Source organism: Molossus molossus, unplaced genomic scaffold (assembly GCF_014108415.1).
Source record: "Molossus molossus isolate mMolMol1 unplaced genomic scaffold, mMolMol1.p scaffold_m16_p_13, whole genome shotgun sequence".
In the NCBI taxonomy this organism is placed as follows: domain Eukaryota; kingdom Metazoa; phylum Chordata; class Mammalia; order Chiroptera; family Molossidae; genus Molossus; species Molossus molossus.
Genome location: NW_023425348.1, coordinates 44330416 through 44336415, shown reverse-complemented (window position 1 = coordinate 44336415; position 6000 = coordinate 44330416).

The following is a 6000-nucleotide window of genomic DNA, read 5'->3' as shown; positions in this document are numbered from 1 at the left end:
CAACAGGACATACAAATGGCTAAGAGACATATGAAGAAATGCTCAACATTACTAATCATCAGAGAGATGCAAATTAAAACAACAATGAGGTATCACCTCACACCTGTCAGAATGGCCGCCATCAACAAATCATCAAACAAGTGTTGGCGAGGGTGTGGAGAAAAGGGGACTCTAGTACACTGCTGGTGGGAATGCAGACTGGTGCAGCCACTATGGAAAACACTATGGTGTTACCTCAAAAAATTAAAAATTGAACTTCCATTTGACCCAGTGATCCCACTTCTAGGCATATACCCTAAGAAGCCTGAAACACCCATCCAAAAGAATATATGTACCCTCATGTTTGTAGCAGCACTATTTACAATAGCTAAGATCTAGAAACAGCCCTGGCCGGTTTGGCTCAGTGGTTAGAGCGTCAGCCTGCGGACCGGAGAGACCCGGGTTCGGTTCCCGCTAAGGGCACGTACTTCGGTTGCAGTTTGTCCCCGGCCCTGGTTGGTCGTGCAGGTGGCAGCCACTCGATGTGTCCCTTCACGTTGATGTTTCTCTCTCTCTCTCCCTTCCTCTCTCTCCCTCCCTCTCTATCTGTACAAAAAAATGGAAAAATATCCTCGGGTGAGGATAAAAAAAAAAAAAAAAAAAAAAAGATCTAGAAACAGCCCAAGTGTCCATTAGTAGACAAATGGATAAAAAAGCGGTGGTACATATACACAATGGAGTACTACGCAGCTGTAAGAAAGATCTCTTATCCTTTGAGACTACATGGAGGGACCTGGAAAGTATCATCCTAAGTGAAACAAGCCAAACAGAGAAAGACAAGTATAATATGATCTCACTTATTTGTGGAATATAATGAACATAACAGTTTGAGGAATGGGGTAGTCCCAGAGACATGGAAGTGGGGTACAGACTGACAATCCCCAGAAGAGGGGGTGGTGGGGGAGAGATAAACGACAGAACTTATATGCATGTATGCATGAACAGTGGACATGGACAACAAACTGGGGACAGGGCAGGGAGAAAGGAGGAGGGGGGAATCAGTGGGGTAAAAAGGAGAAACATCTGTAACAAAAATTAATTAATAAAAAAAAAATTATAAAAAAAAAAGGACACATCGAGAGGCTGCCTCCCACACAACCCAACTAGGGCCGGGGACAAACTGCAACCGAGGTACATGCCCTTAGCGGGGACTGAACCTGGGTCTCTCTGGACTGCAGGCCAATGCTCAAACCGCTGAGCCAAACCGGCCAGGGTGTGCCCAAGACTTTTTATACACATTTCTGAGTTCCTTAATTAGACTCTAAGTTCTTTTAGAGGAAGGATAGCATCTATGATATTCATCTCTTTATTCCAAGCACATGACACATAACAGATTCCATTATTATTTGTGGAATAAATGAGTGATGTTGATATCTTCTTTGGTCCAACTCTCTGAATTTCCTGATCCTTGACCACTCTGAAAAGGCCCCTCCTATGTGTTCCCATGACAACCCATACTTCGCCTAGTATAGTACTTATTACTTTACTGTTTGCTCCCCTTACCAACTTCCCACCTGTTATGGGGCCTTTGAAACCTTATTAACCTATGTAATCCCGGATCCCAGCACAGAGCCTAGAATTCATTAAAAAGGTTTTGGGAAGATAATGGCTATATGAATAGATGGTGAAAGATCAACAGTCATTCAGTCAATCTGTCTTTTAGGAAAACTCTCTTGTGACCAACCATACCTATCTGCCAGATAGGTAAGTGAATGAATGAATGAATAAATGAGCAAACAGCTGGCTGAAAAATGTTAGAGATGATTGTTGGGGAAGGCTCAAGGAACTTATAGACTAGAGGAACCTTGCTTCTGGTCTGCATAGTACTTACTTGACATTTGATCTTGGGAAAAGTCCCTTGACTTCTGTTTTTTTTTGTTTCTTCACCTGTAAAACAGATATTACACTCCTTTTTAGCCTGCCATTCAGAGCTCTTGACCTTTCTCATTAATTATATTCTATTATTACTCTTCTGCTCCAAAATGTGTCTCACCAAGGGCCTAGAAAAATATCACAGGACTAAAAAGCCCATAAGTAGATTGATACAGATGTAGAGATAGAGACAGAGACATAGATGAGAAGGTGGAACAGAATACTTTCATCACAATGGGGTGGGGCTAGAGTACTTAAGTAAGATGTGCGAGTCACAAATCAGTAAGAAAAGAATCAGTTTAGCCCTGGCAGGTTTGGCTCAGCGGTTAGAGCGTCGGCCTGCGGTCCGGAGAGACCCGGGTTCGGTTCCCGCTAAGGGCACGTACTTCGGTTGCAGTTTGTCCCTGACCCTGGTTGGTCGTGCGGTGGCAGCCACTCGATGTGTCCCTTTCACATCGATGTTTCTCTCTATATATCTCTTTCTCTCTCTTCCTCCCACTCTATCTGTACAAAAAATGGAAAAACGTCCTCGGGTGAGGATAAAAACAAAACAAACAAACAAAAAAGAATCAGTTTAGCCCTGGCCGGTTTGGCTCAGCAGGTTAGAGCGTCGGCCTGCAGTCCAGAGAGACCCAGGTTCGGTTCCTGCTAAGGGTACGTACCTTGGTTGCAGTTTGTCCCCGGCCCTGGTTGGGTCATGTGGGTGGCAACCACTTGATGTGTCCCTTTCACGAGGATGTTTCTCTTTCTCTCTCTCCCTCCCACTCTATCTGAACAAAATATGAAAAAATGTCCTCGGGTGAGGATTCAAAAAAAAAAAAAAGGGCAAAGTTGAAACAAAAAAAGGATCAGTTTATATAATCATTTACTCAAAATAAATTTATGCATAGTAACAGTAGCAAAGACAATATTGAAAGACACAAGCTGGGAAAAGATAGTTGCTACGCACATAACACAAAGAGTGAATCAAACTCATGCTCATGGGGGACACAGACCTGCACACAACTAATCATAGAAATTCCAGTTCCTATGAGGAATACTAGGCGAGAAGGTGTGGATTTACAACTAATGGTCTAGAAAGGGAACATAATTCCCAGGCTACATTGTCTAGAAAGTAACCCAAATAGAAATATGAACTTTACCTGGATGGTGGGAAAAAAATGACCAAGTTCCAGACTTAGAGGCTGCCTGCCTAGTTAGCTTCAACTACTTCTGGTCTCTATTGCAAGCTTGAAACAGCTAATCTCAATTGTGATGCCTCTCAGCTCCAAACACACACACACACACACGTGCGTGCACTTCTCATCTGCATATATTTGCTTGTCCTATTCATTTGGCCTGTCACACTTCTGCCCCTCTTCTTTGTCTGGCTCATGCAGATGTCCTCTCCTCAGGTTGACTCTTCTCTGTGCTACCACCTCAGGCCCACCTCAGGCCCACCTGTTAATGGAAGCACTCTACCCCAGTATATTATAATGGTCTGCTTAACTGTCTGTTCCTCACTCCAAACACCCCCAACCCCAGGCTGTGAGCCCCTCTAAGGCCAGGCCTGTGTCCTACATATATCTTTATCCCCAGCACCTCACACAGCCCACTGAAAAGGCTTAAGGAGTATTCACTGAACTAAACTAAACCACAAACACAATGCTATGGAGCACTTCATTCTGTCTGTGAAGAAAGAAGAAGGATCATAGAAGGTTTCACAGAGCAGGTGACATTAGAGCTGGGTCTTGAGAAATGAGAAGTTATAAAAGATAAACAACAAAAAGCTCCAGGGATATCTTAACAGAGTGAAGAAATCTCATCTAATATTATTTAGTGATCATTACCAGATGAATGTTAGCTTTGCCAAGATAGGTATTTTGTCAGTTTTATTCAACTAACTATCCCTAGTGACTGCTACATACTAAGCACTCAATAAATAGCTGTTCAATCATCTAGACACTTATGAGGGGTTTATGGGGATTAAAAAAACAAGTGATGTGATGTAGTAGAGCATCATATAGTACAATCCTATTTGTGATAACTCTGGGTCACTACAATAGAAAACAGATCTGTCTTGACCTCTCTGTATTGCTTAGTTTTGGGCAATGTTGATGCTTAAAATTTTTTGTGGGGAAAAAAGTGAATTAATAAAAATCTAGAATACTATCACATCTTAAAACTGTAAAAGCAGAGCAGCAGAGGGAACATATCATGGGTTCTGATGCTCAGAAAAAAACACCTGGCATCTAAATAAGTTTCTGATACATGCTATCTGGCCTTCAGTAAATTCCTTACTTTTTTCATCAGACATGCTATTAGGGGACTAAACGGATGTAAAGAAGATGTGGTATACACACACACACACCTCTCACATACACAATGGAGTATTAGGCAGTAATAGAAAAAGAATGAGCTTTTTTCTTCAGGGCTGCCTACAGAGATGGTAGCCATCTCCTACTCTGCCTGTGAAACCCAAGATGGTAAAAAAGAGGACCACGAAGCTCATCAGGCACGTTAGGCAGATGTGTCAAAATTAAATGTAACTGATAAAAACCTAGAGGCACTGACAATAGGGTGCACAGAAGATTCAATTTTTTTGTTGGTGTTAATCCTCATCCGAGGATATTTTTCCCTTGATTTTTTTAGATAGAGTGGAAGGGAGGAAGAGAGAGAGAGAGAGAGAGAGAGAGAGAGAGAGAGAGATATCAACGTGTGAGAGAGACACACACATCAATGTGAGAGAGAGAGAGAAACACATAGATGTGAGAGAGACACATTGACTGGTTGCCTCCCACATGACCCTGACCGGGGCTGGGGATCGAACCTGCAACCCAGGTGCATGCCCTTGACTGGGAAGCGAACCCACAACCCTTTGGTCCGTGGACTAATACTCTAACTGCTGAGCCAAACCAGCCAGAGAAGGGCCAGATCTTGATGTCCAACATTGGTTATGGGAGCAACAAGAAAACAAAGCACACGGTGCCTAGTGGCTATTGAAAGTTACTGGTCCACAACATCAAAGAGTCTGGAGTGCTGCTCATGGCCAACAAATCTTACTTTGCAGATCCTGATCATGTCTCCTCTCACAAACGCTAAGCCATTGTGGAAAGAGTGGCCCAGCTAGCCATCAGAGTCACCGATCCCAATGCCAGGCTCCGCAGTGGAGAAAATGAATAGACAGTTTTATGTATGTATGTATGAAATCTTGCCATTTCCCACATGGATGGACTTAGAAGGTATAATGCTAAGTGAAGTTAAGTCAGAGAAAAACAAATACAGTATGATTTCACTTATATGTGTAATCTAAAAAAAACACGCAAACAAACAAAGAAAACAAAACAAAAACAGACTCATAGAAATAGAGATCAAATTGATGGTTGCCAGAGGGGAGGGGGAGAGGGGGAGAGGTGAAAAAGGTGAAGGGGAATGTAGTCAATAATATTGTGATTAGTTTTCACAGTGACAGATGATGACAAGACTTAGTGTGGTGATCACATTGTAAGGAATATAAAGCCAAATCACTACATTATATGCTGGAAACGAATATAATATTATATACCAACTATAAAATATTTAACATAAAATAACACGTATTTAACATAAAAAATACGTAAACGCACATGGGACACTGCCTGGCACAGTAGTCAGTGAATGCCTTCTCTGTAACACGAAAACATTACTAACGGTTAAGATGACAGTCACCAGAGAGAAGAACTGGCAAGTGCTGTAACAGGCCTAGAAAAGGATGAAGAACAAGCTCCTGCTGCCCCTTTGGAAATTTTACATTTGGGGCGGGGGAGACTCTAACCCCTCACGCAAACTAAGTTTCCAGCCGCACCGGCCTCCTGCGTCGCTTCCGCCTCCGAGGCGTTCGAGAGGGCGACGTCCCGGCCAGGCGGGATGCGCGCCTGCGAGCCTCACGGGGATCTCGGAACTGCTCCACCGTGGCGCCTGCCACTACCTTCTCCACCCCTTAGTAACCACGACGCGGCGGCTAGCGGTCTGGGCAGCAACCGGCAGCGGGAGCGTCTACTACAAATCCCAGCAAGCCCCGCGGCCACTTTTGAGGGCAAATTCGCGTCAGCCAGCTGTGAACTACGGATC